We start from the raw sequence: 23,261 nt of genomic DNA on the forward strand, positions 1-23,261 counted from the left end.
AAAACTCGATCGAATTCGAGCCGAGTATCGAGCCACGAATTGTGAGTTAAGCTCGAGCTCGAATTTTTTACTATATCAACTCGACTCGACTTGATTACACTCTTAGATAAGACCTTAATTAAGACCTACTTAATTTAAAAATTCAAATCTATGGTACATTAACCATTTAAATTCAATTATAATAAACTTCTACTCTTCAATTTAAATAATTATCTTATCTACTTATTTTCAATATGGAATTATTTTCTGTACTTTATTTTAAAAATCTCTGACACTTTGTTTGGTCTTATCTAACAGTTATGCTTTATGTTTCATTACGAAAAAAATTTTTACTTCGCCGTCTCATCTTTTTATCATTAAAACTCCTTTTCATCTTTCATTTAAATGAAGCATTCATGAATTTGTGCTCCAGTGTATCGGCCTTGAATTACATTTCTTTTGGGATATCATTATTAAAAATTTCATGTCTCCCTACTTTATTAACAAACGTAAATAACCAACCAGAACCTGAATTTTTGTACTTCTATATGCTTTCAATTTAAGTTCTTTTGTATATTGCCCTTTGTTTATTTAGATTTACTATAACCCTTTCTGTTTTCCTTTCTTTTGACTTTTCAAACAATTCGAAGCTAACAATTTTTATAAGAAGCAATACATGGAATGTCGAATTTGGCAGCAAAGTGGAGAAATAATCACTACTGTTTTTATGGGTGGCCATATAAATTTTAAAGGGTCGAGAATGAGTCCATTGTAGAAGTGATTCACAGGGCGGCAAGGCTACCATTTTTTGGTAAAAAATCAGCTTGATTAGGCTTCTTTAAAAATTTAATTTCCTAAACCTGCACGGAAGATAATAGTAATAGAGTGAGCAGGAATGGAATTGTGTGGTTATAGTAGATCTAGTAATTCGTATTTTCATGTCGTCTCTTATATTGTGTTTGAAATATATAATGACATGAATTATTAAAATACGAATATGATATTAATTATAAAATATGTTTAAATCTTAAACATAAATATTATATGTTTATTATATATATTACACGTGATACGACACGATTAACACGTGCACAATTAATCTATTTAAACATGATACGAATAAATATGAATAACTTGGATATATATGAATATACATAACTAATAAGAATATATACAAATAGATACGACTGATACGAATATATACAAGAACGTAACTAAAATAATAAATACTTATAAACTATTAATCATTTAAAACTTAATAAACTTAGCATATTAATAATATAAAAAAGTAGTTACATATTAAAAAAATTAACACCTATTTAATATGTATTTAATATATATTTAAATTTTAATATATATATATATTATATAACTATATTAATTTTTAGTATCAAATTCAAAATGATAAACTATTAAAGATTAAAAAATAAAATAATAATTTATAGGACTAATATTAATATTTATATTGTATTTATATTATTAATATAAAAATAATTTTATAATAATTATTAAATGAGTATCATAATTAAAAGATTAAAAATTAAAATAATCTTTATATGTTTATATTAAATTAAAATAAATATAAAAAATATGTTAAACATGTTAAACGTATTAAACAAACTAAACGTGTACTCATATGATAAGATTAAGTTAAACGTGTTAATCATATCGTGTCACGTATTTAAACGTATTAATATGTATAAAACACAAATTGTGTTATGTCAAAAAGAATAAACATGAAACATATTTTTTTAAAATAAATATAAAATTTTTTTTATCGTGTTTATATAATGTCACCGTATTATATCTAAAATTATCAGACTTAGGTTGCACTACATGTAGTTGACATCAAATCATGACATTGCCTTCCGTAAAATAAAGTTTCTTCTTTTCCATAAATTTTAAAAATTAAATTTTTTTTTGGTGAAATATTATATTTTTTTCTTCCATAAGTGCTTATATATACCCCACATTTGCCTCCTTAACTAATTTCCTTCATTTTTCTAACAATTTCTTCCCATTTCCATTCCTTAATTTCTCATGGAGACCACCAACGGAACATCTTTCAATAACCCAAAGATCACTGTCCCAGCAGTGAATGATGTTGAACAACAAAGAAGCATGGAACTTGAAGCAAAAGAAGATGAGTTCAATTACTCAAAACGATCACAATGGCTACGAGCTGCAGTCCTAGGCGCCAACGATGGACTTGTGTCCACTGCATCACTGATAATGGGTGTTGGTGCAGTAAAACAAGACATCAAGGCCATGGTACTAACCGGTTTTGCAGGTCTGGTAGCTGGGGCTTGCAGCATGGCCATAGGTGAGTTTGTTTCTGTCTACTCACAGTTAGATATAGAGTTGGCCCATATTAAAAGAGACAAACAAAGAGGTGAAAATAGAGAAACAGAAGAAGGAAAAATAGGAGAAAAGGAGTCTTTACCAAACCCTTTGCAAGCAGCTGCAGCCTCAGCCCTTTCATTTTCGGTGGGGGCAATGGTGCCATTGCTAGCTTTATCTTTTATAAGCGAGTATAAGGTGAGGTTAGGTGTAGTGATTGGTGCAGTCAGCACGGCTTTGTTGGTGTTCGGATGGTTGGGGGCTGTGTTAGGGAAGGCACCAACCGTGAGGTCTGCGGTTAGGGTCCTGGTTGGAGGATGGCTGGCTATGGCTATAACCTTTGGGTTAACCAAGTTGATGGGATCAAGTGGGCTTTGAACTTCCTGTTTAATTACTTTGCCTTCTAGCTAATATGAGTCATGGAAACTGTAACCATGTTGTTGTTGTTGTTTTCTTTATTTTTCTTTCTTTTAATTGTATATTTTCCTATGTTGCTTTTTCCTTGGACGCAATATGTGCATACCATATTAGCTATGATATATATTCCTATGTTGCTTTTTCCTTGGACGCAAGATTTGCACGCAATATGGTATGGAAATGATCCAAAATTTATCCAAATTTTAAAAAATTCAAAAAGAATTAATTTGAATTGATTCGATTCAAATTTAATTGATTCTAATATATTCATTTAACTTAAATATATATTAAACTTGTGGTAAAAGTGTGATGTTGCTTAAATTTTAGATTAAACAAATTTCAATCAAGTTTAATGATGAATGTTTTCCATAATTTTTCAGTTTTTTTTAATTTATATAAATTTGAACTACACATGAAATATAATAATTCTCTTTCCTCCCATTTTATAAACTTAATCTCTAGGTGTCTCAATATTAATATCTGAAACTTAAAAGTTTGAATTTCAGTTTTAGCCGTTGAAATACGTATTCTTTTTAAAAATATATTTCTTTAGTTAATATCTACAATTTTTTAGTAATAGAAATTGATTGAATTGTGATTAAAACATATATAAACGTTTAAACAATCAATTGATGTGCATCTTTAAAATATAATTAGAATGGAGCCTCGCTTCACTTCGGATTTTTTATTCATAAAAAATAATTTTAAATTAAATAATATTAGTTAATAAAAAAAAATTAAATATTATGAAGAATATTTTTTTTTTAAATAATAAAAAGATTATATTAATTAAGAAAAAACAAATTCATAATTTAAATAACTTGCAATCAACTATAATTTGCAATAATTTTTATTATTTCTCATTTATGATCATAAAAGTTAAGAATTTTTTTATGAATTATTATATTATAAATATAATTTGTATTTTTGATACATGAAAGTTTTTGTAATAATATTTGCATTTGATTTTTTTCTCATTATTAAAAATGATTATAAATATAAAACGTAAAAATTTTAATTGTTGGAATCAAACTAAATTTGGGCCAATTTTGTGATAATGGAATCTATTGTTGTCAAATTGTTTTAAAAAAAAATAAAACCTAAATAATTTTTGGGACCAAGCTAATTTTGAGGTGGCTTTCTAAAGATTTTAAAATTGACTAATCAAAACATTCATAAATGATTTTTTTTTTTATGAAAAAACAACACTATTTTATAAAAACTATACAGTTTAGTTATAAATGAAAGTAATCAATAACTTATGATATTATTTCTGAAAATTAATTTTAAAATTATTTATATTAGATTATATAATTGTATTTATCATATAAAAATACTGAAATAAATTTTAAAATTATTTATAATACTTTATAATTTGATACTCTTTTCATTTCAAGTTGGATATTCATATATAATTTGAGATGGAGGCCACAAAAATTTGAATTGAATTATTTTAATAATATTTCTTTCCTTTTTTATAATATTGATAAACAATAGATTTAAATGCTAAAAAGTAAAAAAAAAAAAAATTTAAATTTTTAAAATTTAGAATTTAGAATTTTAAATGCTAAAAAGTAAAAAAAAAAAAAATTTAAAAATTTAAAAATTTAGAATTGTTTGTGTTAAAGGAAATAAAACCAATTTTGAGACAATCCAAATTAAAGAAATGTGGAGATTTAATTTGATAAAAATAAATTAGTGTGCTCTTTAATTTCTTTTCATTATGCTGATTAATATATTTTATCTATTAATTTTTTATTTGAAAGTTAGGTAACTATTATTAATCAATTATATCATTTTTATTTTTTCTTTATCACTTCTAATTATTCAAAAAAAAAATTACCCAACTAATCAATTTTTAACATATTATTAGAAAAATAAAAAAAATTATAAAATTTTATGAACAATATTTTAAAAAGAAAAATAACAAAAAAGCATAAATAAATTAATGTAAAAAATAAAAAGATTTTTTACCATTAAAGAAGGAAAAAAAATACATATTTAAGACTTGATGAACTAAGTGGTACACATAACTAAAGAAGGAGCTACAAAAGACAAATGGCATAACATTAAACCCAAAACTAATTAAAAGACAAATGACAAAATATTAAGCTTTGAGTTGGCAAAATTTTTATATTAGATTGAATGGGAACAACTTTATTATTATGTTTAATTTTATGTTATTGATTATTGATGTTGTTGATGTTATTGAAGTTATTGATATAAAAGCTTGGTCAAGGAGACCAATCTTCAAGAATTAAAAAAAAAAAAAAAAGGAAATTAAAGAAAAGGAAAAGTGATTTGTGACAAACACACGAAATTCGCAATAGGCTGGGCTTTTTCTTGGTGGATTCTGACCATTTCTAAAAGGAGCTTTTGATATTAGTGGATGGTAAAGTAATAAAGGATAATTTATGTATTTCTGCCACGCATATTTCTGTCTTATTCAATGTTTACAATCACAATCAAATATATATATATATATAAGAAATTTATTAATCAAATAAATAAATAAAATATCATATAATTAAATATCTTATGTATCAAATTTCACATTAAAATCAAGGATCAAATTATTGTAACTTGAATCTAAGAATCCTATTTGCTGTGTACATTAACATGTGGAAAATTCATTAAATATCCGTGTCAAAAATCTTTTAATCACATCATATATATAAACAAATGTGTTTTACATGTTTTTGTCATTGAAGTAAAAAAATATATAATTTCTTCTTTACTATCTTAAAAGCTCGATATTTTCTTCCTGATAAATATTTTTACCATAATAACAACCCATATAATTATTTTTGTTCCGCCTCACCAATTTTTAATATTTCCTTTGAAAAGGAATGATAAGACAATAAAGATAAGAGTGGAAGCTTGTGAATTACATGCCATCTGCGCAATTAACGGTAATTGGTGAAGTATGATTCATTTTCTTTAATTTCCATTTCAGTAAAGCATATACAAGTAAAGATGCTTTGTTTGTGTAGACGTTAACTGTGGAAGCTTGTAATTAAATTGTAAACTAAGTCGAATTAGGGGAAAAATTTATCTTGTTCCATAGTTAATTGGTGAAAAGCATAAAGCTAAACCTAGCCAAAACATCAAAACAAGGGAAGCGTCAGATGCATCATTTATCAGCGAAGGCTTGTCGTGTTTGTTTGTGTTCAATTTTGATGTATGCCCTTTTGTTTGTTGTCTACTTTATAGATAAATATATTATAGCAGACTAGTTCTTGATTTAATTTGTACAAATTACTTTTGTCGATTCCATCTCTTTTTTTTCTTTTTATCTAATTGTTTGTTTGAAGTGCTAAGGTTTAGATTCCTATAATAAGTGTGATTTGGTTAATTTTGGTGTTAGGGAGCTACATGTACAAAGGATTCATGCTTGGCTTTAGTCAAATATGGTGATTCGTATATCATTTATCATCTATATATAAAGGTATGAATAGTAAAAATATTAATGATGATTGATTTAAATACCTCTATAAATTTTTAAATTAATAAATTTATCTTTAAATATATAACATTTTATTAATTTATTTAAGTGTAATTTAAATCAACTAGAATTAAAAATAGAATTTATGTGAAATTTAACTATTTAAAATTTTAATTCCAAAAATGTTAAAAGTGATCAACTAAAATATTTTTAGTAAATTTTTTTTATAAATTTTAATTTAAATGAATTTTTTATTACTAGACTATTTTTTAATAATTAAACTAAAAATTTATTAAAATTGATTGATTAAAATATTATTAATAAAATTTTAATTGAAAAAATGTTAAAAGTGATTCCCAACAACAAAACCATTAATTAGGCACAAATAATAAATGACACATTATATTTGTTGCTAAAATTATGAATTAGAGACATAAGTTATATTTGTCTTTAAATGTAATATTATCTGCCTTTAATTCTTAACATTTAGAGGCAAATCTAATATTTATTTTTATATTTAAAATTAATTACCTCTAATTAACATTAATATTTAAAACAATGTAGTTTTACCTCGAATTAAGAGATTATTTTTACTTTTTTTACCCTAATTACTAATGCCTGTGAAGCAAAATGGAAAGTGGTTTTTTTTTTTTTTTTTTTGCAATTAAGGAAGAAAGTTTTTCGTTGTCTCTTTTCCACCAAAATAAAATAAAATAAAAAAGAGTAGTATAATTTTGTTCCTTGATTCCCATAAAAAATGTTGAATTGCCAAAGTTTTTTCTCTTTTCTCTTTTCAATCATGCTCATTAGTTTCTCCATTTAAGCTAATTAGTCTCTTTGATTTTTTTTAACTCTTTGTTATCAATTTAATTAAAAACCCTAATTTCATTAATTCATGTACAATTCACATTCTATCATTAAGTCAATTTTTTATAATTATAATTTTTTTGTTCTTTTTCTATTACTTTTTTCCTTTCCCTTTTTCAAAACAGATTCTGGGTTTAGTTATCATCTAGATGCCAGCTAACTGGACTTAATTTGATCTAGGTGCCGCTAAACTAGGCATAATTATCATCTGGATGCCAGTTGATCTAGGCTTAAGTCTTATCTTGTATTGTATTTCATCTTTCTAACTTATTTTTCAATAACCCTTCCACTTTTTACAAATCCATTTTCTTTTAACTCTTCAAACCTTTTTTGATATTTTTGTCTTTTGTCAAACTATTTTCTTTTTTTTTTTCATCTTTTCACGATAGACTTTCTTATCTCTTTTTGCCTTCTTTTTCTTTTTCGCTATTTTTTTTTTCTCTTTCTTTAACAAACACAATCATGATACAATTGCCTATTTCTATCAAATGATACGAATGTGAATGTCTATGTGAATACTTGATGTGACTTTTTGACATTGCAAATGCCAATGTTCCTTTTATGTAAATGCCTATACAAATACTTTTTTTATGATACAAATGCAAATGCAAATGTCTTTCTTGTGATGCGAATGCGAATGCCTTGGTTATGATGCAAATAATATGAATGCGAATATCTTTCTCATGATGCATATGCAAGTGAAGCTAATGTAAATGACTTTTTCATAATGTAGATGCAAATGCAAATTTTTTTCTCATGATGTACATGTAAGTGATGCAAACGTAATTTTTTTTTATAGCATGCAAGTTAAATATTTTTCTCATAATACACGTGATGCAAATGTAAGACTATTTTTGCTTCTTCTTCAAATGATCTTTGTTCAATTTTCAATGTTTACTTTTCACCAAAAATGATCTCAATATTCTATACAAAATGCTCAAATAATTTTTAACTTTTTCAAAAGTGATCACAAAATTGCCTTACATAAAGTATCTTTGCAATCAATGAGAAAAGTTAAAACTCATGACTTTTGAATATCTTGGAAATTGATGATTACTATTTGGAATGATTGTGGATAGGGGATAATTGATAATTCAATTCTTTTCATTGGTGGGCATATCTCAAGGAAAGCTCGATAAGGATTATAAGGATTTCTCTTGGGCTCACAAAAGAGATAATTTTTTGAAACACTTTTCTTTTATTGAAAATGTGATACTTCAATGTATGTCAAAACTAGCTATTATTTTTTGAACAAGATTTGGAAAGAGAAAAAAGCTATTTTTTTCACTGTTTGATGAAATGCAAAGTTTTTAATGGGTATTGACCTTTCAAAAGGTTTTACATCGAGATTTTTTATTTTGGATAGAACTTTGGAACTCTAAAATTTTTTTGGGGCTTCAAGAATGGCTTTAGCTTTAAATTGCCCTTTTGGGTTTTCACCTTAAAGCTATATTTTCTAAAAATGAAAAACTTGGTAACATCTTGCCAATTGATAACAAGTATATACAAATTTTCAAGGATATAGTTCTTCAATTCAAGTGTCCACATTTGATCAAAATGGACTTTTCAAGGTATATAATGTAAGCTGAGGTTCAGGGTTCTGAAAGAATGGATAAATAAACTCAAAATATGTTATTCAAGGTAATTAAGACAAAGATCTGATAGAGCATTCTTTGGATGAAAAGCCATGTATCTTTTTTTTCTTGGAAATATTTGATTACAACCTTAGCATTCTTTTTTATTCAATCTATCTTCTTTTTTATTTGAGATACTAACTAATGCTTTATTTGCTTTTTGCTCCAAGCTCTCATCTTCAAGGAGCATGTCTTCTTTTCTTTAATTTTTTGTTTTTGGAAACATTTGACTTTAACTTTAGCACTCTACTTTCTTGAAGTTTTACTTAGGATTTTGATTGAAACTTTATTCACTTTTTACCTTAGACTCTCATTTTCAAGGTACATGTTAGACACTCTCAATATTAAACACTTTTCTTAAAGTTGATCTTTTGAAAGTATTCTTATTTTTCCCCTATTGTAAAAGACGATATTTGGTCGAGGTTCATTTTCGAACAAGAAATTTAATAGACTCAAATGGATAGCAAGTGGATAAATTTTTTTTTATGATAAGGATAGAGAAAGATGGTCATTCATTATTTCAAACGTGATCACGTAGTTAAAAGAGCAAATTATTAAAAAATAAGATAAAAGTCTTCTTTTTTTTGTTTTTTCTTTTTTGTGACTAATGCCTCTTCTTGCTTTCTACTCAAGGTTATAATGACAGTGAAAATCAGGTTATATGGGATATTCCAAATATGATCGTATAATTCAAAAAGGCTCATTTGGTTTCAAATTTTTTTGTATTTTTTTGGTGAAAGGAAAAGAAAATATATTAAGGCATGAAATAAATTATCTTAGGCGAAAAAGGGATTTTGCTTCTTTTAGTCAATGTACTTTAAGATGTGAAATAAAGGTGCTTGACAGAGAAAATTCAAGCATTTTCATGTCCATGGTCATTGGAAGAATTTGGATAGTCCAATCATATTGGCAAAATATCGACACACATTGAATTACCAATTACACATTTGAAAGATACTTTTGCTTGTTTTTCAAAATTCAAAATGAATTTTCAAAATTGCCATCTTTTGTTCATTGCCCTAGAAAAGATTATTTCTCAATATGTCAAATGATAACAAGGTTCACAAGTTGAAGTTCATGCCCTTTAAAGAAATGTATAAGCGATCAAGAAAAGATGTAAAGGTGTTTGATGAGTTTTTTTTTAATAGTAATCACTAATTTCTTCGAGACACCTTCTATCTTTATTACAAAAAAGAAATTTTCTCTTTCTTTTTCTTCCCTCTCTTTTTTTTTTTCTTTTCGAAGCATTTTTCATTTTATGGCTTTGAAAATTAATTATGTGGGGCCTTTATTTAAACATATGCGTAAAAACAAAATTTCATAGAAAAATCCATAGCATTCATTTCTTCCAAGATTAATCCGAATAACTCTAAAGGACACCATACACATGTTATACGTAAAAGGTCAAAAGTTAAAAAAAAATAATCCAATCATGATTTTTCAAACTCGTGACCTCTTTTGTCATCTCAACTTCTTACATTTTGCATTTGGATAGAGTCAACTTCTATTGTTCTATTAGTTTTTGAGTCAAAATACCACTTTTGATAAGATCTTCAACTTTTGCCTTCAACTGTTTGCATTTTTTAGTCAAGTAACCAATTACCCCTATGTGATAATCACACTTGCCATTAGGATCATGACTCATTGCCAACGAATTTGATGTTATTTTTGGAGACACAAGAATGAGATATCGATCTTTTATTAGTAAATGTAAAAGGTGACAAATAGCGATTGGCAGTTTATCTTGATCATTTTTTGGTATTTTTTGGTTCCTTGTTGGTCGGGTGGTAGGTTCAAGATCATGAATGGTCATTTGAGGATGGAAATTTGTTGAAAAACTTGAATACTAACTTGGTTGGCAAAAATATAAGTTTTAAGAGATACTGCCTATGATAGAGTAATGGGGTTGATAAAGAGGATAAAGATTTTATGGGATAAATTTCTTGGGTACATGCTCCTATAGTGTGACTACTTGTACCTTTTCTTTATTATTTTTTGACATATTTCCTTCTTCAACATCTGTTACATCTTTCATCTCAATCTTACCATTCTTAATTGCATTTTTTATAATCTCACTAAAAATTACCATGTTAGTAAAGTTTTAAGAGACCTTCTTAATCATTCTTTCATAATAAGGAGTGTTCAAGGAATTGACAAATGGAATAATGATTTTTTTCTCTGACAGGAATGTTGTACTTGGGCTATCATGTCTCTCCATTTATGTGCATATTCTTTAAAAGTTTTGGTTGAACTTTTTTTCATGTTTTGTAGGGACAACTTATCTGACATCATATCTTCAACATGCTTATATTGTACTAAGAAGGCCCTAGCTAAGTCATTTCTTGAGCAAATCTTATTTCAGTCTAGCTGGGCATATCATCTTATTGCAAATTTGATGAGATTATCTTGAAAGTAATAGATCAATAACTTGTCATTATGAGTGTGAGCTATCATCTTTCGACAGTACATGATGACATGTGTTGAAGGGCATTTTGTTTCGTCATACTTTTCAAATTTTGAGATTTTAAATTTTGACAAAATGACAAGATCATACTTATCCTTTATCACTATATCTTCTAATGGATTTGGCACCTTTTTTAATTTCTTCAATTCTTTACGATCATTCACATTAGGCATAGCAATGGAGTCGTAAGGGGTAGGCTAGGGATTGACATTTATCTGAACTATGGGTAACTTGGTAGAAATGCTATAATAAGGTTGACGAGTTACCGAAGGTGCTTGTTGCATTTAAAAGTCTTCAACATATGCGAACCTAGATAGATACAATGATGCTTCAATGACTATTTCCTCTTTTGCCCTGTGTGTTTCAACAAATCCTTTTCTTTTTGTCATCTCTACTAATATCTATTTTAATTCTGCCATCTGTCTATCCATATTTTATTGTATTCTTGTAACTATTTCCCTGATCTCCCCTTAGGCCTTTTCCACTATATCCATCCAACTTGCACTTTCATTTTTTATAATTTTGGTATAGGCTTGAGTATTCTGAGTGCGTAAACTTAATTGATCTTGTTTCCTAGGATGCATTATCTTTGAACTTTTTATTAATTAGCAAAAGTTAAAAATGTATGACATGAATTATATTATTAAAACTTTCAAGAATATCTTTTTACTTTAAAGGTTTAATGAAAGTATATTCACAATCACCATTCCCTATCCTTAACTAGCATGAAAAATAATGAATTCAAACAAATGATGCATGATATGTAAGTTAAATTTTATTATTATTGTTGAGAAAGAACTTAATTTTTATCCTATATTCAGGTTGGGTTATCTAAAGACATTATTTCCTCTTTAAAAATTTGATAAAGACATATTTACAACCATCACTCTTTTTCATGGACTCCTTTAGGCATACAATTATTAAATGTAAATAGAGACATCCATTCATACAAAATTCAAGTTAAAAGAAGTTTTCATTCATTCCCAAAAATTTCAAGTTTACACATTATGAACCATCCTAGAACTAGAGCCAAAAAGTGCTAGACCCGTTCTTACTCCCCCTTACCTTGCCTGAGAAATCCAAAAGCAGTTGACTATGATTACTGAGAAAGACAACCCTTTGCTTTAAAGCTTTAGCTTTTTATTCATTATCCTGGGCAACCTTACTATTGCTTAGAACACTATTTGCTATCTCGACATGGATCAGTGAAGGATTCTTATAAACAACTAACTTCATTTCAGCATCAAAACTCAAATATTTGACTTTCATCAGTCTTTGTACCCTATATTTCAAAGATGTACAGTCTTCCAGAGAATGGCCTGCGACACCAAGATGGTATTCACATCGGGTATCGGGGTCATACCATTTAGGATAACGTGGTTTAAGGGGTTTAATAAGGACAAGGGCAATGAGGTAGTTTTCCCAAAACAGTGGGTATAAATCTGTGTAAGATATGGGTATTAGGTCAATGAAGGTTTTTTCTTTAGTGTTGCGAGGGTTTTTTATTCTCTGGTTGGTTTGCTTCTCTAAAAAAATAGTGATATAGTTAGTCTTAAAGTGAATTGAAAAACTTTGAATCAAAAATTAGGCTGAAAAAGTAGGATAGCATGCTGAACAAGTGGTTATGAAATCTGAGGCGATGGACATGAATTCAAGTGTGAAATTCTTAAAGGTTATATGAAATTTGGGGGACGAATCCTAGGTGCTTGGAAAAGAAGTTGAAAATAGTCATGAGAAGGACTTAAATGTGGGTTTGGACTTGGGATAATTGGTGAAGGTTGTTTGAAGCTAGGTGACTCCATTTTTGAAACCAAACTTTTAAGTTCAATCATTTGTATGGCCAATTCACCTATTCCTCTCTTAAGCTCGCCCAAACTATGGTCACTGTTCGAATCACCCAGTGCCTTAGTATATTCAAAAAAAGTGTTAAAACTAACAGGAGCCAGTTAATCTTGATATAACAGAATCGAAGTGAAAATGGTCCATGAGGAGCAACAAATTTAACCATATCACTATCTTTAATCATTTCTACCAATTAAGCCATTTGTTGTTTCATCTCCCTAAGCTTGAGCCAAAATTTCTCTTTATTCAACTTCAACGCATTAATTCTTGCTTCCAATTGATCTTTCATTTTTGCCATTTTGACTCCTGCCAAGACAAATATTTTATTTCAAGACTTAGACTAAACATTCTATATTATTACCCTTATTAAACAAATGTCACAAAACAATTCTAATTTATATGGCACACAGAACATGTTTATGAATATGAAAATGATGATTAAAGATTGTCGTGAAATGCAAATATGCCTAAAGCAATGGATTTTCACATGCACAGACCCCAAATGACAAAAATTTCATCATCCATGAATGTGTATGCAAGGAATGTAATGTTATGTTGTAGGGATGGTGGGATATGAAATGCAATGCATGTTCTATAAAACCCTACCATTCATGAATCCATATGCATGAAATGTAATGATTACATGAGTGATAAAATGTATACCTATGACTAATGCAACATACTTGTGTGAAATCCATGGACCTATCATGTGCATGAGATATGTCTACATGGAATACAATGCATGTGTTATGCTGGCTTAATAAGGTAAACACTGCCTTAAGATATGCAATGAAACGATGTGCATGCACTGCCTATTAAAATGTGCATGTGACACATGTGCATGAAATGAAATACATGTACTATCTATTGATATGGATGAGATGGAATGCACATATTATCTTATTATGATGCATATGGGAAGGGATACATGTATTATCTTTTTTTTTTTTTAAATGACAAAAATGTAAGCAAAAAGATCATATGAAAATGTGAAAGATGAAATAACATTCAAATTTAATTTAAAATTTTTTGAAAAGGAAAAACACATTTTTTTCACATAGAATAACTAGGATTCAAATTTTAATTTTTATTTAGCCAATAAACAAAAACAATTTAAAAAAAACCTTTAATTGTTTTTTGAAATTTTTTTTTTTGCTTGTTGGATAATGCTAAAAAAATCTTCAATTTATTCTAAAATATTTTATGAAAATGCAAATCTTGGATAACCACTAAATGAATGAACTACATGTCAAAAGAAGATTTTTTTTTCATTTTTTTCAAGAAAATGCTTTTTCTTTTATTATCTATTTCTTTTTTTTTTTCAAAATTTTAATGCATGTTTAGGTATTTCTACAAAAAGGCAACGCCCTATCGAAGGCCAATCCCCTAAGGTTCACTATATGCTGGGTGAGGATTTGCTCATCTAAAGATTCCCAAATTATTCCTCACTACTGTCAACACTATACTAGTAAGGCACCTCGATCCTCACCTATTACAGGCTATGAACGAAAAGAGTTTCAATTTAAGTGAAAGTATTTTGCTTGCCATTACAGAGATTATTACCTCATGAGAGCATAGGTATTTTACTTTTTTCTATAAAGAACAAAACTCAGGTATAAAGCTTATGCATGAAGTGTAATGTGTTATCATGTGCTCAAATGTCTCCTAATTTATTAAACAAATAAAATAGGAAATGAACAAAAAGCATAGTAAAAAAATGCAAGTGAAAATTTTCGTTTTCCATTTTCGATTTATTTTTATTTTTTATTGAAAAAGAAAAAAAGATCAAAATATAAGAAATTAAAATTAAATACTGATTAAGACTATTTAAAACAAAATTGAGAATAACATATAATTAATTTTGACCTGGCTTTAGAAAAAAATGGCGTCCCCGATGGAGACGCCAAAATGTCATAATGATTTTGGAGCCACTCAACAAATTTGAAAAATGAAAATGAAAAAAATGAAAAACGAAGTCGTCCCTAATCTTTTTTAGCTATGTGCGATTGACCACTTATTAAAATATATCATTTTAATAAAATTTTAAAATTAATTAAAATTTATTAAAAAGATAATTTTAAGGTCTATAAAACAGTATGGGTCTAAGAGTCGGCTATACCTGAGAAAGGATTAACACCCCCACAATGATTGTTAAAAATGGTATCGATTAAATACATGTTATCCTTTATTTTTAACAAAAATAATCTTAGTTTCAGTATTTAAAAATAATTTTCTTGACTTTCTTTATTTATCAAATTTTAGTTTTTTTGTTTGTTATTGTAGACACTTCGATTAGTCTGGGGTGTTTATCTTTATTAATTAAAAAAAAAGTGGTTGGGTTTGGGTAGAACTAGGTTGAAGAGTTTAAGTTGAATGAAAGTTTGGAATTAGAATTCAGAAGGGATTGGAGTCCCATCTGGTTTAGGGCTCTCGGATTTGAAGCCTTATAAATACAACCTTGGACATAGGAGAAAAGAATACACAGAAAATCAAAAATAGAAAAGAGAACACATAAATACAGCAATGCAGACCACACAGAGCAAGTAGAAAGCAAAAAAGATTTTTAGAGTTTTTGGGTAAAAAAAATTTTTTTCTAGAAATTTTTTAAAAAATTTTCAGATTTCGACGAAATTTTTCGATGTTAGTTGACTTTTTCGGTGACATTTTTGGCATCGGTTGAATTTTTTAGTAAGGTTTTCTAGATTTCGGTGAAAACTCCAACAAAGTTGAATTTTTTGACGACTATCCAACAAACCAACCTAGATTCCAACGATATTCCCCAGAATTCAGTTGAAGTTCAACCAAAGTTTATTTAAATCTAGAGAAAGAGGGAGAAAAAAAAAGGGAAAGAAAAAGAAGGAGAATGAAAGATCTGAAGTAGAGGGCTAAAACTTGGGCTTTTATATCCTCCTCAAAATGACATCATTTTGGCATTTAAAAAAGTCCAGGATCCGCATGTTTCCACTCAGACGACCTGACCCATAATGCAACCCACTTCAACCCTCTCTACAAACCTTGTTGATGAGCCAAGCTGATTTCCCCCTAAGCCGCGCCTTCGAGCCATTTTCTGTGTTTGGAGTCAAGCCGCACCAACCATCCAATAAAGTTGTTTTGATTTTTCTGGTATTTTTTTGTATTCTTTTTTTATTTTTTTATTTATGTGTTTGTTTACTTTTAAGAGTATTTTTGCATGATTAAATTTAGAAAAAGCTAAAAAATAAATTTTGAGAATAAATATTAATTATCTAATGATGAAATTTATAGAAATTTCAAATGGTAAATTTTTATAAAATTCCTAGGTGAGAAATTTTATCTAAATTTATCCTAAATGGTGGAATAATTTTGATAAAGTTTCAATAACAATAATTAATATTTATTTTCAATCCAAAAAAAATAAAAAATAAAAATTTGGGTTGAAAATATTTTATAATTTTTCAAGGATGAAATTCTTAGAAATTTCAAATGGTAAATTTCTGAGAAATCTCTAGGTGAAAATTTTTCTTTAAATTTATCCTAAATTATGGAATAATTTAAATGAAATTTTAATAAAAAAAATTGTCATATTATTTTCTTTTTGATAAACGAAATAAAAAGAATTTCTAAATTGGCCCAAATGGTGAAAAATTTAGAAATAAACAAAAAAAAGAAGAAAAAAAAAGAATTTCTAAATTGACCCAAATGGTAGAAAATTTAGAAATTCAAAAAAAATAAATAAATAAAAGAAATTTTTAAATAGGCTCAAATGGTGGAATAATTAGATATATTTTTGACAAAAAAGAATAATAATTAAATTTTTCGACAATAAAGCCTCTTCAAAAAATCAAATGAGATTCTTGAATACTTTTGAGGAGAGAAAATACTTTTAGGAATTCTACCAGACTGATGAAAGAATCTTAAGAATTATTTTCAATATTTTAACATAAAAATTTAAAACCATTAGAATCAAGACCTTAGGATAAATTTGAAATAATATGGTACCATCCTTTGGATAGGCATGTAGAGGTGTTATAACCTTCCCCACATGTAACTGAACTTCAGAACCCTATTCTGGTTAGCAAACCTGAACCTATTTAATTTGTCAAGCTTAAGAGCTCCTTAAGAGGATAAATTCTTTAGGTGGCCAATCACACCTAGTTAAAAAAGATTGGTGGTGACTTTTTAATTTGTTAAGTCTAGTTATAGATTTACGAATCTATATGTTATGACAGTTTGGTGACTCCACTGGGGAAAGCCATAAAGAGTCAAGCCATAAACTTTTAAATTTATCCTATTCTTTGATCTAATGGTTTTAAATTGTGTTATTTGTTTACTAACACTTTTATCTTTTTTTGTCTTTTATTTTTTGGGCATGAAACTTATATGTTCCTTCACATACACTATCACATACATTTGCATTATATGAGCTCCACCCGAGCTTTGTCCCTCTTAGGAGGGAGTAAAATACCTATGCTTTCATGAGATGATAATCTTCGCAATGGCTAGCAAAATACTGCCACTCAAATTGAATCCTTCCGTTAGTAGCCTGTGATGGGTAAGGATTGGAATGCCTTACTAGTTTGTGATGGACTATGATGTAAGGAACAATTTGAGAACCTTTAGTGGTCAAAGTCACTTAACCCTGCATATAGTATATACTTAAGATGCCAGCTTGAGGATAGAGCCCTTCCTACCCACTGATAGATATAACCCAAAGTTAAGACATAAGAAGAACCATTTTGTGATATAACTATTTTGTTTATTTAACTTTGTGCATTTGCATTTGCATGTCATGCATCATTTTCATTGTCATATGTAACATTATGCATGTGCATCATTTTCATATTAGATTTCATCCATGAAAATCCACATTTCATTCATGCATCAACATACTAAACATAAAGCATAGCATCTAATTTTCGATCATAATTATGGTATTAAGGTTCAAAGATAGCTCCACCAACCAAAAATCTCACACAACTAACTCATCAGTACAATATAATAGCTCGAGCCAGACAAATGGAATAAAAAAATTCCAATCATCTTAAGAGGATAAAGAAAGCTTAAGAGAAGCTAGAAGGGGAGTTGAATAGGATTTTAGAGGTTTTAGACAAATTAAACAAGGGGAAAAGTATAGAAAAAAGTACTAACCAACAAGACCATCCATCACAAGAGATAGATGACCTATTGTACCCTCCTGATTTTGGGCCACCTCAAGCCCAATCCACATAAGGTCCACTACCACAATTGTTCACTTATCCTATAGGGCACACATACCCTAAAATGCCATTAACTTCAAACCCTAGACAATATCAGAGTTATGTAAATCCTGTCTTTACAGAAAAGGTAGTAGAAATAATTCAAGTCTTTAATTTGGACGAGCCAAAGTTGAATTAAAAGTTAAAATCAAAAGGGGGTGAGTCACTGAGGGACTCAAAAGCTGACCAAAATATTAGCATGCTGGAAGAAAGGTTACAAGCAATGAAAGGAGTTAGTTTTTATGGTTCTATGGATGCTGTTGGACTCTGTTTAGTCTCAGATGTGGTTATTCCTTCAAAGTTTATGGTGCTGGAGTTTGAAAAGTATGATGGTACAAAGTGTCCGAAGACCCACGTTACCATATATTGTAGAAAAATGACAGCCCATACTAATAATGAAAAATTGTTAATGCATGTGTTCCAAGATAGCCTTATAAGCTCTGCTGCTAAGTGGTAAGTCCAGTTGGATAGGACCTGCATTTGTTCTTAGAGTGATATGGCTCATGACTTCATCGGTCTATATCGACATATCATAGACTTAGCCTCTGATCGCCCGTTTTTGCAAAATATGAAAAAAAAAGGCTACTAAATCCTTCAAGAAATATGCCCAAAGGTGAAAAGATGTAACTTCTCAAATGCAACCTTCTTTAACAGAAAAAGAGATCATCGTGTTCTTTATCAGCACTTTAAAATCTCTCTACTATAAAAAGATGATAGGAAATGCAATAAAGAATTTTGCTAACATGGTGATCTCAGACAAAATCATTGAGAATGCCATTAAAAATGGTAAGTTGAAAGGAGAAAAAACTAAGAAGTCATCAGAAAAAAAAAAAAAAGATTGAAGTTTAAGTTGTGAGCTTTGATAAACAGTTTAGGGGATATCAATCCAATCCACTACAAGATTACTCTCTATACTATCCTACTGCGAATAATACCTCATCCTACCTAAACCAGCCCATACCACAACCATCTTACTCATCCACATGCTAGCCTATTTTTAGCCTTCAAGCTTCCACATATAACCTTAACATTCAACCTCTTGTAAGACCTTAAATTTGTCCTGTTAGCCCAGCAAGTGGTTCACGAGAGGAACGAATTACTTGAGAAAAACCCATATTGATCAAATCTCTATGACTTATATGGAGTTATATCAAGAACTCTACAATAACCACTTGATTACCCTAGTCATGTGGAGCCACTCAAGCCACCTTATCCCAAGTTATATGATCTTATAGCCCACTGTGACTACAACTATGGAATTACCGATCATTCCCCTGAAAATTGCACTGTTCTAAAGTATAAAGCGTAACGGTTGATCAATGATAGAATGATCAGTTTTGATCAAAAAAGAGCAATAACACCTAATGTTAGTGGCAATCTATTGCCTAATCACAATGTCAATGCTCTAAGTGAGAATCAAGCACACGTTGATCCGAAACGGCCTAGAGAGTTACAGTGAATTAGAGGGCAAGATGTCAATAAAGATCCTTCACCTGATTGCATAAAGACACAATTTTAGAGAATGAAGATAAGGCTAGTGGAAAGTTTTTTGTCATTTTAAGATTTCTTTTAGAGTAATGTTAGGATTTCTTTTATGCAATTGTTATCATTTTAATAAAAAGCAAGGATAATGCATTTCATTACATTTTCTCTTTCTTTCAACCATTGTTTGATGCTTTGTCACCTTTCATAACTTTTTATTACCACTCTTAAATTTTTGATGATAAATATTTAGACAATGATAACAATAATTCTGAAATTTAATTTTGAAAACTCATTCACATTGATCTGAAAAGATTATTTAAGTAAAAGAAGCTAGCTACTAGCATATATGGAATAGATATGTCTTGAAAATGTGAAAGGGTCCATGAGCTTATTTTTGTTTAATAGATGAAGTTTAAGGAAAGCATTCACATTTGAGATGAAAAATGGTCATCTTTTTTTTACCATTCGAAAAACCATTCATTATTACCCCTTTGAGCCTATTATGATTTTTTTTTTTAAAGAACCCTAATCAAGGATCACCCTCTACACTGAGAGGCATATTTTTTGAAAAAAAATAGGTAAAAGATCATAAAAGGTCTTAAAGAGAGAAAGAAAAGCAAAATGAAAGAAAGAGAGAAAAGAAAAATGCCATAAACAAGTTGGGGCTAAGTAATAAGAATACTTTTGTAAGAAATGAGATGAAAAAAGAAAACATAGTGAAATGATGGGGCAAAATGCCAAGTTGCATCAAATGATGCAAAATGATCCTTTGATTTTGAACCCTTTAAATACATGTTTTGAGCCTATTTTATCCATTTCTTTCATGACCCCTCACCATGGCTTACATTACAACCTTTAAAAGTCCATTTAGATCAAATGTGAATGCTCGAATTGAATGATCATATGTTAGGCTAAGGCATGTTCATGATGGAACAACAGAACCATGCTTCATTGCTCTAGAGATTGATGTGGAAAAGATGTCAATAATGGGTGAAAGAGAGAAAAAAAAAAAGAAAAAAAATAAGAAGAAAAAAAAAGAAAAAAATGAAAGAATGGAAAAAAGATGAAAATGCGAGAAAAAGAATACTCAAATTGAAAACCTAAAAGGGCGATTTGGGTAGAAAATCTCTGAGTTGAGAGTTAGATACATGGAAGAAGGTCAAAGACATATGAAGATCTCTTAAAGCTAGGACAAAGTTTAGTGAGCTCAAAAATGATCTCAAAAGTCAATGGAATGAGTTTTTAAAAAAAAAATTTGGATTAATGTTAAGAATTGTTTGAGCGCTCATTGTTTGGATATTATTACTCCATTTGTTCAATACCATTCCCAAGGTCATGCTTTAAATTTGCTCTTTTGCCTAATTATTTTTATACCAGACTCACTCTTCATTGATTACCTTTCGCATAATTCACTTTGTATTCTCTTATTATTACATCCCCAAAGTAAACTGAGGAAATGTATGATTGCATTGTATTTGTCACAATTTGAAATGATCATGAATGAATGAATATGTGCATAAAAGATTCTTACACTCTTTTATAAAAAAATCCAAAATGATAAGGAGTAAAGAAAAACTTGAAAAGATGATTCGAAAAGACACATGATGTGACCAAGTAATGAATGTGGTGATGATTGATCAACAAAATTTGTGAAAGGTGATCAAATGATGAGAATTAGTGGGCAAAATTTATTTTGGAATGGCTAGTGCTGAGAAGCCTGTCAATGGTGATCAAGGTGATGAACATAATATGGATTAGAGGATAAAATTTATTCTAAAATGGCTAGTATTGAGAAGCTTATAAATTGTGATGAAAATAGTGTGGGTCAATAGATGAAATTTATGCTAAAATTGCTAGTACTAAAAAGCCTTTGAGTTGTGATTAAATGATACGAGGCAATGGATGAAACTTATTTTAGAATTGTTAGTGCTGAGAAGCCTATAAATGGTGAACAAGTGATGAAAATAATGATGATCAATTGATAAAACTTATTCCAAAGTGTTAAGAAGCTAAACAAGGAGAAAACGTGAGATGGTGGAGTTTTAAGGACCATATTACCATATTTTGATTAGAATTTCATAACATTGATATCTACATTACATGCATTACGTTGGCATTGTTTTTTGGAGAATGCTTAAAACTTTGGTTTGGATATGCATTTGCATTATGCAGTAAACATTTGAATCATGGTTAAGAATATGGCATTATGAGAATCTAGATTGTTGCATTTGCATCACTGAGAAAACATTTGCCTTGTTGATCATGACATTCATTGTATGCACAATTTTGAGTCACCTAAAAAGGAAATTGAGAATATTTTGATGAGAATGAGAATGAGAATCTTTGAATTTCAAATGTGAAACCCAAAATTTGTCAAATGAGAATATTTGAGTTTCAAATGAGAATCTTTGAGATGAGAAACTGTGAAATTTATCGGATGTGAATCTTTGAACTTAAATGAGAAGCTTCAAACTTTTGGATGTGAATCTCCAAAATTAAAATGCAAAGCCTTAAACTTTGGGTGTGAAACCCCAAATTTGTCAATTGTGAACCTTTAAACTCAAATGAAAATATTTAAACTTTTGGATGTGAATCTCCAAAATTTGAATAAAAATCTTTAGAGGTTGGATGCGAGTCTTACAATTTGTAAATGTGATTCTTGAAATCTTGCAAACTTGAATTCTTGCATATTTACAATTTTACGAATCAAATTCTTGTTAAACTGACATTTTGAAAATCAAGTTTCAGTGAATTTTTACGAAACTAAAAGGTTCTTACGAATTTGAACCTTTGAATTTTGAACTCAAACTATGAATCTTTGAGTTTCCATTCCAAATTTCCTCGAACACGATCTATGATTCCTTTGTTTAAAGGAGCAATTTACTTGTCAAAGTTGTGATGCCTCTGTTTAGAGGAGCAATTTATTTTTTCAAAGTTGTGGTGCCTTTATTTAGAAGAGCAGTTTACTTTTCAAAGTTGTGGTGCCTCTGTTTAGAGGAGCAATTTACTTTTCAATGTCATGGTGCCTCTATTTAGAGAAGTAATTTACTTTTTAAAGTTGTGGTGCATTTGTTTAAAAGAGCAATTTATTTTTCCAAGTTGTGGTGCCTCTATTTAGAGGAGCATTTTATTTTTCCAAAGTTGTGTTACCTCTATTTAAAAGAGCAATTTTTTTTTCCAAAGTTACTGTGCCTTTGTTTAAAAGAGCAATTTATTTTTCAAAGTTGTGGTGCCTCTATTTAGAGGAGCTTTGTTTACTTTTAAAAAAAAATAAAAAAAAATGAATCAATGGGGATCATAGGATATAAGGGGTGTCTACGTCTTTGCACAATACCTGTTGCATAGAAAATGTGTAAAAATGGGCAGCTGTAGTCACCTTGATCTGTCCGGGGTGTTTATCTTTATTAATTAAAAAAAAGAAAAAAAATGATTGGGTTTGGGTAGAACTAGGTTGAAGAGTTTAAATTGAATGAAAGTTTGGAATTAGAATTCAAAAGGGATTGAAATCCTATCTGGTTTAGGGCTCTTGATTTAAAGCCCTATAAATACAACCT

The 23,261-nt window shown here is 28.9% G+C and overlaps 1 pseudogene; it reads left to right on the forward strand.

Annotated features, from left to right (window-relative positions):
* Window positions 1–1,989: 1,989 nt before the first annotated feature.
* On the forward strand, window positions 1,990–2,891 carry LOC111315006 (vacuolar iron transporter homolog 2 pseudogene; annotated as a pseudogene).
* The last annotated feature ends 20,370 nt before the right edge of the window (window positions 2,892–23,261 follow it).

Source organism: Durio zibethinus, chromosome 20 (assembly GCF_047325235.1).
Source record: "Durio zibethinus cultivar Kanyao isolate XHJ-2024 chromosome 20, ASM4732523v1, whole genome shotgun sequence".
Taxonomy (NCBI): domain Eukaryota; kingdom Viridiplantae; phylum Streptophyta; class Magnoliopsida; order Malvales; family Malvaceae; genus Durio; species Durio zibethinus.